Genomic DNA, 12,615 nt, shown 5'->3' on the forward strand with positions numbered 1-12,615 from the left:
GTGAGGACTTGTTGCAGATCCTATTTTGAGCTTGAAGTGGTGGGCATACACCATGAGGTATTCATGAGCCTCATTCTCATCAAGCTTCATCAACATCATCTTCAAGAGCACAAAGCTTTTCAAAGTGTGCTTATGAGCACTAATAGTGTTGATTAACACTAATAAGGCTACTAGTCCAGCAGAGAGGAGTCATTTCAAAGTGTTTCTAAACACTAAGAGTGTTCTTAAACACTAACGGTGAATCTAATCACCAATGCAAGTGTCATTAGATGCTAGAAATGTGCTCTTAAGCACTAATCATGTTTTTAAACACTAATGGTGATCTTAATCACCAAACAAAGTATACTTTGACACTAATAAAGCTAATCTCCATCAAAATTAGTGGTTGGGCACAAATCCTAAATGCTAAACCATAAGCTTCACCATCTTAATCTCCTTTTTATGCAACATCCTTGGCTTGATTAAGGGTTGTTGCACTCTCAGAAGCCTTTCTCTCTCTACTTAAGCCAAAACATCACAAATTTTTGGTTTTTCCTTCTTCATAAATCAGACCATTACTCTCTAGTATTCTCCTTCAATACCCAATGTCAAAGGACAACACCCAAATCAAGAAGTTCTCGGGAGAGGGCTTCCACACTTGGCAAGTCCTTGTCAAATACAAGATGATGTCAAAAGGTTTTTGGCCATTCATTTCCGGCACTAAGGTTATTGACCCAACTAAGGCTGAAGATATTAAAGATGATGAGAGGTCACAAGCCATCATCATGCTTCATCTTGAGATGAGGCTCTCATTCACCATGTGGACCAGCTTCCGACTGCAAAGGAGAAATGGGATGAGCTTGATAAGCTCTATGGAGCTCGTGTGGTAAGAATTCCAAGATCTCACTTAAAATTGAATTTTTCAGCTTGGAACTCAAAGAGGGAGACAGCATTGGAGCCTTCATCTCTCACTTGAAGGGCCTTATGGCTCAACTTGCATCAGTGAATGCGAGAATGGATGAAGATGATACAGTGGCTATTTTGCTAAGAAGGTGTACCCCACCTTAGTCACCACCCTGAAGAACATACCTAATCCCACCCTTGAAGGAGTCATTCAAACTTTTCTTGATGAAGAAAAGAGGCCAAAGGGAGGAGCTAAATCTTCAAATGCAACAACTTCATCGAATATTGAACAAGCTTTGTCACATCAAGTGATCAAAGCAAGATGTGTCCATTGCAAAAAGGTGGATCATTTGGCAAGTAATTGTTGGATCAAATATCCCAACAAAATGAAATGTAACAAGTGTAAACAAACAAGACATATCACTTCTAAATGTCCTAACAAAGAGTTAGAGGAGGCTAACTTTGTATCAGCCTCTAACTCCACTGAGAAATTATTTTAAATCTCAATGTAACCACACCTATATTCCTAACCTTGTACGCCTAATGTTATAAAGGCAACCTATGTCCAATACCACCTATTCCAATTTTCTTCCATAGTTGGTATTGAGGGGGGGTATTAAGAGACTAAGGTTATGTAAAAGGGGAGAAGAAGTGTGTGTGTGAGTGTGTGAATGGACTTATGGTCCACTAGCTCACCTATTTAAAGGTGGAGCTAGAAGGCATTTTTGGTATGGAGCAAGAAGCCTAGTTGTATTTTGAAGCAACTTAAAAGCAAGATATTTTCTTGTATTTTGTGAGTCTCTCTCCTCCACATAATTATCTAGCATGAGCACCACGAAATTCTAACAATGTTAAAATCAAGAGGCCTGCCAGTCCTAACATCTACTCAAGCGAAGCCTAGGTGAAGATCATCAATGCCCAAAACTCTATATGTCGCTAGGTCGACGCGTGCATGGCAAGAGGGACATGCTGAGCGTACTAGCTCCGCGTGATGCAAGACAAATGGAAAAAATGTCCACATCCCAGAGCATATCCACCAGTACTGTCAATGTCCTCGATTACAGAGAGCGCAACAGGAATCACGGAGGAATGGTGGTGCATCCTGAAGGAGAGGTCGTCGAAAAACCTCCGTAATAGGCCGTGGATATAAAGGCAAGTAGAGCACTGTCACATTTGAGGATCTGCGGAACTCTCAAACATGCAGCATCAACTGCTCTGCCCTATGCAGTGCAATCTGCTCCATAATCATGTGATGCTGTGCCTCGGGTCTAGAACTCTCTACCTCAGTCCGAGCCTACGCAAAAAAGTAAATGATAAAAATAATTGATTAGTCTCTCTCTCATTAGGTATTACTTAAATAAATTTATATACGTGCAAGAGAAACCTACCTACTGGATGTCAGACTCTCTCACATGTGCCTCTGCGGTAGCTGCCTCTGCCATCTGTAATGCAGCTCTAAGGCGGTCAATCTCTGCTCTCGCCTCTACCAACTCCTGAGTGAGTCTCTCGGTGGTAGGTGTGGGACCCTACGTGACACAATCAACCATGCCACTCATGTAAAAATATAGAAAAGTACATATAAACATGTAAATAAATGACTAAAAAAACTTAAGAAGTAATAAATATGTAAATACCTCAACATCTGTCGTCGGTATCAATCGTGAGAACAAGCGCACCACGTGCTGGATGCTCTCCGTGGTACTCCGTACGTCGATGCCAACCTGGGTGCCAAGAGCCTCGACTGTCGACATAGGCACAAATGAAGGATCTATAGGAGCTACACGAAGGGCTGCTAGAGGCTGCCTACCCTGGTCCTGGAGACGGTGTCCTCCCCTAAGACAAACTCCGCATATAATTGCTTTGTGAAGTATATGGGAATCTGGCAGGGTTGTTCGGCATCCTCCCATATGCGATAACATATCGACTATAGATATGTGCCACCATACAAGTGTAAATCTATGGCCAATAGGATCAATCCAAGTGTGGGGAGAAGATAAATCTAATTTATAAAAGAAAAATATCCAAAAAAAAATAAGTAAATTTCCACATAAGATGAAGAGTTGACTCAGTACAAGGTTTATTAGTTTAAAAAACTATGAATATTACTAAAAAATGAGATATTTTGGGTATAATGATACATTTTTGACACCTTGGTGTAAGAAGAAGGGGGCACTTCAAGGAGGTGCCTATTTCACACGTGGTGGAGTTTTTAACTCAAAAATGTTGTGATATTTTTATCTCTCCTCTCTCCTGGATCAAACCAAATCAAAAGGAAGCCAAACTAGGTCCAAATCTTGTCCAAATTTAGCCAAACTGAACCTACAAAATTCTAGAACCTAGTTGGACTTGGTTAGAGGCCTCCCACACCTATAAACAGATCCTTAGTCCTTTGTAAAAATATATGTGAACTATACCATGCCAGTATTATACTAAAATAATGATATTTTCTATTATCCTCTAAAAATCCTCTACAATTTGGAGAGATTGGAGCATCTCTCTATCTTCAACCTTCCTTGGAGTCTTCATCAACATACTAAACCAATTGATTGGTTGGGGGCCTCTCCAATGACTAAATAATCAAGCAAAACAAGAGGTAAAGAGTGATTTTATGGTCTTTTTCTTAATCTCTAAATGTTTCTCACTTCTCAACCCCTCTCAAGCTTGAGAAGTATTCAATTGAATGGCTCTTTAATGCAATTGAAGCTCTCTAATGAATTTTAGTGATAAATCTTATAAAGTTTCCATTTATGCTTAAATTAAAATATTTTTTAAGCATATCTCCCTCTCCCCCAAAGAATGGTCATTCCTATGACCTATTCTATATTCAAATGATGCTTCTCATAAAGCAATTCTCAAATCAAAAAGTAAATTCTATGCTTGTCAAATTTGAGGCCAAAGAAGTGGCTTTTTAATGATTTTATGCTATTTAAATTATGAAAAACTTAGGAATCAAGTCCATAATTACATATTGATACAAATGGTAGTTATTCTATCCTAGAGTATTACTAAAACTTTATGCTTTCAAAATTATTAAAAATTATCAGTAATAGCACAGCGAAGCTATGGTAAATTTTTGAAAAATTAACACATAAATCAATTTCATGCATAATATGAAAAGAGGACTTCCTACCATATTCTAGGATTAATCATCCTAGGTTAATTGAATAATTCTCATCATAACCATGGAAGAATTGATTTTAATGATTATGCATAAATAGTTAATTAGTAAAAAGAGGAATATCTAGTAATTCATTTTTATGAAGATGAAAGAGAAATTTCCACCATATTTAGAATGTAATCATTTAGATGGGAAAAGAGGAATTCCTAGCATATTGAAATTAATGGATATATTATTTAAACTGAATGATATTTTATTTAAACTGAATGATGAATTTTAGATAAAGTTATTTTATCTATGAGAAATATGTAAATGATAAAAGAGGAATTCCTATGACATTTGGAATTCAATCATTTAGATGGGAAAAGAGGAATTCCTAGCATATTGGAATTAATGGATATTTTATTTAAATTCAATGATGAATTTTCAGATAAATTTATTTTATCTGAGAGATATCTAAATGATAAAAGAGGAATTCCTATGACATTCGAAATTCAATCATTTAAATGGAAAAAGAGAAATTCTTAGCATATTAAATTAATGGATATTTTATTTTAGAGAAATTTATTTTATGAAAAATATTTGATGATAAAAGAGGAATTCCCATGACATTGGAATGCAATGCAAAAAGAGGAATTCCCATGGTAATTGAGATCCAAGAAATTAAATGGGAAGAAGAGAAATTTTTAGTATAATTCAATTTATGATTATTTATCAAAAGTGGATATATGGGTGGAATTGATTTTTGTAAATCCCATGAATTCTTTTATTCAAAAGAGAAATATTGAAAATAATTCAATTGAGGAATTGAGAAGGAATATGAAAATAGTCGTCGAGAAAAAAAAATTATCAAGAGAAATTTAGAAAAAGTCCCATTACTGATATATCAAAGTAGAAAAAGCCACTAAATGGGAATAGGATGTGGGAATAAATGTGATAAGATGTAAACGGGATGCGATAGGATATGAATGGATGTGATAAGATGTAAATGAGATGTAAATGAGATGTGATAAGATGTAAATGAGATGTGATAAGATGTAAATGGGATGTGATAGGATGTGGTATAATGAAAATGAATGTGGATGAGATGTGAAGTAAATGGATGTGGGTGTGAATGATGAGATGAGAATGCGAAGAGAGAATATGTAAAAGGGTGAGATGGGAAGTAAATGGATGTGGATGTGTATGTGATGAAAATGGATGTGAAAGTGTATGTGAAGAATGGATGTGGATGTGTATGTGAAAATGGATGTGAATGTGTATGTGAAGAATGGATGTGGATGTGTATGTGAAAGAATGTGATGTGATGTAAAGCAATGTGATGTGACATGAATATATATGGATGTGAAGTGATAGATATGAATGTATGGCTAGATGTGGGTAGTTGTACATACATGTGAACGATTAGATGGATGTGGATGAATGAGATGAGATGTGTATGAATGAGACATGATGTGGATGTGATGTAATGTGGATGGGATGAATGAGATATGATGTGGATAGATGTGATGTCATGTAATGTGGATAGAATGTATGTGATGGGTTGGTGATGAGAATGAATGTGATGGATATGAATGACTGTGATGTGATGGATGTGAATGGATGGAGGTGATGTGATGTGAAATGGATAGATGTGAGTGAATGAGATGTGATATAATGTGATGGAAATTGGGATGTGAATGAATGAGATGTGATGTCATGTGAATCGGGATGTGAATGAATGATATGGGATGTGAATGGATGAGACGTGATATGATGTGAATCGAGATGTGAATGAATGAGATGTGATGTGAAATGGATGTGATGAGATGTAAATTGGGATAGATGTGAATGGATGATATGTGATGTGAATGAATGTGATGTGATGTGATGTGAAATGGATAGATGTGAGTGAATGAGATGTGATATAATGTGATGGAAATTGGGATGTGAATGAATGAGATGTGATGTCATGTGAATCGGGATGTGAATGAATGATATGGGATGTGAATGGATGAGACGTGATGTGATGTGAATCGAGATGTGAATGAATGAGATGTGATGTGAAATGGATGTGATGAGATGTAAATTGGGATAGATGTGAATGGATGATATGTGATGTGAATGAATGTGATGTGATGTGATGTGAAACGGGATAGATGTGAATGAATGAGATGTGATGTGAATGGATGAGATGTGATGGGATGTGAATCGGGATAGATGTGAATGAATGAGATGTGAGGTGAAATGTGATGTGATGTGATGTGATGTGGATCGGGGTAGATATGAAAGGATGAGATGTGAATGAATGTGATGTGATGAGAAATGGATATGGGTAGATACAAGTGGATAAGATGTGATAATGATAATTGAGGAAAGATGTGATCAGATGGAAAATGATGTGATTGGATGAGAATGGGAATACATATGAAATGGATGTGGATTAAGTAATGTGGATTGATGTGGAACAATGTGGAAAGACGAAAGTTCATTATAGAAACTGTATTTATGACCTGTTTTTAAATGACTGTTCTATGTCAAGAATGCTGGGGAAGCATTTTGACCATCTTGTGAATAAGGTCGTGGAGACCTAACTGATAAAGTTGCAACAACTGAGACGGAGAGTCAATGGAGGACATCTGGCGTAGCAAGGTCGGCCGAGGTCTTGACCAACCTCAGTTCGATTTAAATGGTGAGCTTCTAGTACGGTGGATGAGGGACCAAGGAAGCGGCTTATGAGTGAAGCGCTAGGTGACCTGTGAAGGATCCTACTAGTAGAGAGTGTTGACCATATGGTGCTCGGGCTCTCGGTCGCCCCGAAGATACCCACACGTGCGTCGGGAAGATATTGGAACAAGGAGTAAGAGTTGTTTTCTCTGAAATCAGGCATGGATCTGGTTGATTGACCTTGCTGATCCTCAACGGATGAGTCCATGGCTCTTTTTATATGGAACTGTTGATCTTGCTGATCTTCAACGAAGATTCCATTTTGATATTTATAAGTGAATACATTGCCGGGTACTATGAGCTTGGAACTATTGAAAAGGCCCCTTAAGTGGACAGATGGTGAGCATTCTAGTTGCCAATGATGCCATAGGTACACCGATGAAGAAATGATTGGAAATTAGAATTCAACTGGATATTTTGGAGGATTATGATCAGTGATATTATGGTTTCATTAAAAGATTGTTGAACCTGTGAAAAAGGCAATTTCATATTGGGTGTGTAAGTGGTGTGACTAGCTTGAAATTTACATGAAGATCCAGCTAGGGGGCCTAGGAAACTCCTTTCCCCGGTACCCGGGACAAAACCTAACCAAATTCCTAAATGGATCCCATCCCTACAGTGGTTGGGCGGTTGGCTAACCCATGGGACTGTGGATGGGGTTAGGCTGGACTGATGGATCCCTAAAATGAGACTCAAGTCTGTAATGGTACGATAGATGAAGTAAATCCCGGACAGTCCTTGTTCTATGGAAAAGAATCAATGGCTGTGCCTCTCGATGAGGAAAAAAGCGTTGGTCTCTATGATCCAAGTGCAAGTCTATCCCTTGATTTGACCATATGACTTACGGGTTCGGTAGGATCAATCCAAGTGTGGGGAGAAGATAAATCTAATTTATAAAAGAAAAATATCCAAAAAATAAGTAAATTCCCACATAAGATGAAGAGTTGACTCAGTACAAGGTTTATTAGTTTAAAAAACTATGAATATTACTAAAAAATGAGATATTTTGGGTATAATGATACATTTTCGACACCTTGGTGTAAGAAGAAGGGGGCACTTCAAGGAGGTGCCTATTTCACACATGTGGTGGAGTTTTTAACTCAAAAATGTTGTGATATTTTTATCTCTCCTCTCTCCTAGATCAAACCAAATCAAAAGGAAGCCAAACTAGGTCCAAATCTTATCCAAATTCAACCAAACTGAACCTGTAAAATTCTAGAACCTAGTTGGACTTGGTTAGAGGCCTCCCACACCTATAAACAGATACTTAGTCCTTTGTAAAAATATATGTGAACTATACCATGCCAGTATTATACTAAAATAATGATATTTTCTATTATCCTCTAAAAATCCTCTACAATTTGGAGAGATTGGAGCATCTCTCTCTCTTCAACCTTCCTTAGAGTCTTCATCAACATACTAAACCAATTGATTGGTTGGGGGCCTCTCCAATGACTAAAGAATCAAGCAAAACAAGAGGTAAAGAGTGATTTTATGGTCTTTTTCTTAATCTCTAAATGTTTCTCACTTCTCAACCCCTCTCAAGCTTGAGAAGTATTCAATTGAATGGCTCTTTAATGCAATTGAAGCTCTCTAATGAACTTTAGTGAGATAAATCTTATAAAGTTTCCATTTATGCTTAAATTAAAAGATTTTTTAAGCATATCTCCCTCTCCCCCAAAGAATAGTCATTCCTATGACCTATTCTATATTCAAATGATGCTTCTCATGAAGCAATTCTCAAATCAAAAAGTAAATTCTATGCTTGTCAAATTTGAGACCAAAGAAGTGGCTTTTTAATGCTTTTATGCTATTTAAATTATGAAAAACTTAGGAATCAAGTCCATAATTGGATTTTGATCCAAATGGTAGTTATTCTATCATATAGTATTACTAAAACTTTATGCTTTCAAAATCATTGAAAATTATCTGTAATAGCGGATCTATGGTAAAATTTTTGAAAAATTAACACAAAAATTAATTTCATGCATAATTTGAAAAGAGGACTTCCTGCCATATTCTAGGATTAATCATCCTAGGTTAATTGAATAATTCGCATCATAACCATGGAAGAATTGATTTTAATGATTATGTATAAATAGTTAATTAGCAAAAAGAAGAATTTTTAGTAATTTATTTTTATGATGAAAGAGAAATTTCCACCATATTTGAAATTCAATCATTTAGATGAAAAAATAGAGATTCCTAGCATATTGGAATTAATGGATATTTTATTTAAATTGAATAATGAATTTTAGATAAAGTTATTTTATGAGAAATATTTAAATGATAAAAGAGAAATTCCTATGACATTTGAAATTCAATCATTTAGATGGCAAGAGAGGAATTCCTAGCATATTGAAATTAATGGATATTTTATTTAAATTCATTGATGAATTTTAGATAACTTTATTTTATCTATGAGAGATATCTAAATGATAAAAGAGAAATTCCTATGACATTTGGATTCAATCATTTTAATGGAAAAGTATAAATTCTTAGCATATTGAATTAATGGATATTTTATTTTAGAGAAATTTATTTTATGAAAAATATTTGATGATAAACGAGGAATTCCCATGACATTGGAATGCAATGCAAAAAGAGGAATTTCCATGGTAATTGAGATCCAAGAAATTAAATGGAAAGAAGAGAAATTTTTAGTATAATTCAATTTATGATTATTTATCAAAAGTGAAAATATGGGTAGAATTGATTTTTGTAATCCCATGAATTCTTTTATTCAAAAGAGGAATATAGAAAATAATTCAATTAAGGAATTGAGAAGGAATATGAAAATAGTCATGGACAAAAAGAATTTTTATCTAAGCCAAGCAATTTGGCACAAATTTAGAAGAAGTTCCATTATTGATATCAAAGTAGGAAAAGCTACTAAATAGGAATAGGATGTGGAATGGATGTGATAAGATGTAAACGGGATGCGATAGGATGTGTATGGATGTGATAAGATGTAAATGAGATGTGATAAGATGTAAATGGGATGTGGTAAGATGTAAATGGGATGTGATAGGATGTGGTGTAATGAAAATGAATGTGGATGAGATGTAAAGTAAATGGATGTGGATGTGAATGATAATGGATGAGATGTAAAGTAAATGGATGTGGATGTGGATGTGAATGATGAGATGATAATGAGAAGAGAGGATATGTGAAAGGGTGAGATGGGAAGTAAATGGATGTAAATGTGTATGTGATGAAAATGGATGTGAATGTGTATGTAAAGAATGGATGTGGATGTGAATGTGTATGTGATGAAAATGGATGTGAATGTGTATGTAAAGAATGGATGTGGATGTGTATGTGAAAATGGATGTGGATGTGTATGTGAAGAATGGATGTAGATGTGTATGTGAAAGAATGTGATGTGATGTAAAGAGATGTGATATGACATGAATATATGTGGATGTGAAGTGACAGATATGAATGTATGGATAAATGTGGGTAGTCGTACATGTGAACGATTGGATAGATGGAGACATGATGTAGATGTGATATAATGTGGATGGGATGAATGAGATATGATGTGATGTAATGTGGATAGAATGTATGTGATGGGATTGTAATGAGAATGAATGTGATGGATATGAATGAATGTGATGTGATGGATGTGAATGGATGGAGGTGACATGATGTGAAAGGGATAAATGTGATGTAATATGATGTGAATCGGGATGTGAATGAATGAGATGTGATATCATGTGAATCGGGATATAAATGAATGATATGGGAGAATGGATGAGATGTGATGTGATGTGAATCGGGATGTGAATGAATGAGATGTGATGTGAAATGGATGTGATGAGATATGATGTAAATTAGGAAAGATGTGAATGGATGATATGTGATGTGAATGAATGTGATGTGATATGATATGATGTGAAACGGGATAGATGTGAATGAATGAGATGTGATGTGAATGGATGAGATGTGATGGGATGTCAATCGGGATAGATGTGAATGAATGAGATGTGAGGTGAAATGGATGAGATGTGGATATGGGTAGATACAAGTGGATGAGATGTGATGTGAGAATAATTGAGGAAAGATGTGATGAGATGAAAAATGATGTGATTGGATGAAAATGGGAATACATATGAAATGGATGTGGATTAAGTAATGTGGATTGATGTGGAACAATGTGGAAAGACGAAAGTTCGTTATAGAAACTGTATTTATGACCTGTTTTTAAATGACTATTCTATGTCAAAAATGCTAGGGAAGCATTTTGACCGTCTTGTGAATGAGGTCATGGGACCTAACTAATAAAGTTGCAACAGTTGAGGGAGAGTCAATGGAGAACGTCTCGCGTAGCAAGGTCGGCCGAGGTCTTGACCAGCCTCGGTTCGATTTAAATGGTGAGCTTCCAGTACGGTGGATGAGGAACCAAGGAAGCGGCCTATGAGAGAAGCACTAGTAGGTGACCTGCAAAGGATCCTAGAGGGTGCTCACCATACGATGCTCGGGCTCTGGGGTCGCCGAAGATACCCACACGTGCGTCGGGAGGGAAGATATTGGAACAAGGAGTAAGAGTTTTTTTCTGAAGCCGGGCATGGATCTGGTTGATTGACCTTGTTGGTCCTCAAGGAATGAGTCCGTGGCTCTTTTTATATGGATCTGTTGTTGGATGATCTTGCTAATCTTCAACGAAGATTTTATTTTGATTTTTATAAGTGAATACATTGCCGGGTACTATGAGCTAGGAACTATTGAAAAGAACCCTGAGTGGACAAGTGGTGAGCGTTCTAGTTGCCAATGATGCCATAGGTACACTGTTGAGAAGAAATGATTGGAAATTAGAATTCAACTGGATATTTTGGAGGATTATGATCAGTGATATTATGGTTTCATTAAAAGATTGTTGAACCTATAAGGCAATTTCATATTGGGTGTGTAAGTGCTGTGACTAGCTTGAAATTTACATGAAGATCCGGCTAGGGGGCCCGCGAACTCTTTTCCGTGCTGGTACCTGGGACAAAACCTAACCAAATTCCTAAATGGATCCCATCACTACAGTGGTTGGGTGGTTGGCTAACCCATGGGACTAGATGGGGTTAGGCTGGACTGATGGATCCCTAAAATGAGACTCAAGTCTGTTATGGTATGATAGATGAAGTAAATCTTGGAGAGTCCTTGTTCTATGGAAAAGAATCAACGGCTGTGCCTCTCGATGAGGAAAAAAGCATTGGTCTCTATGATCCAAGTGCAAGTCTTTTCCTTGATCTGACCATGTGACTTATAGGTTCAGCCGGATCAATTTGGTTAGTAATAACCTTGACTACGTTAGAGTAAAAATATCCCGTGGAGGAATCGCCCGTGCTTTCTGGGCGAGGGAAGTTTTTTCGGGTTCGGTTTTGGAAGAACCAAGGGATTAGTCTCTTGTCCGGATATCCGTGGGCGAGTCCCCGAGTGAGGGACCCTGCCCCGCGCAAGAAGTTCTACTTTCGCTGCTAGCACCCCTGAATTCGTTGCACGGAGAGGACATGGATCTTTCAGATCATATGACTTTGAAAATGTACATTGGAGCCTGGAGCTACCACACCTTGGCTTATGGAAGGCTATTTTCATCCTTTGGTGAAAGACTAAATTACTTGTGTATGACTTCTTTCTTATTACATGTTAATCAACATAATGATTTGTCCCAAATCTCAACTTATGGTCACTCCATTTCAATTGGTATCAATGCTCTTGTGTTTTGATCCATGGTTCCATTGATTTTTTCCAATTTTTGATCAAACTATGGTTCTTGGACCAAATCTAAGTAGTACTGGAGCAAATCTGAGTAGACTGTAGATTAAATTTGAACTAAGTGAGTGATTAGTATTAGTTTTTTTATAATCATATTTTTACCTTCTATTCCACTTTTCCTCAAGCTTTCCATGGGTAGGGGT

This window comes from Cibotium barometz, chromosome 6, assembly GCF_041138505.1.
Source record: "Cibotium barometz isolate CiBa-2024 chromosome 6, ASM4113850v1, whole genome shotgun sequence".
Taxonomy (NCBI): Eukaryota; Viridiplantae; Streptophyta; class Polypodiopsida; order Cyatheales; family Cibotiaceae; genus Cibotium; species Cibotium barometz.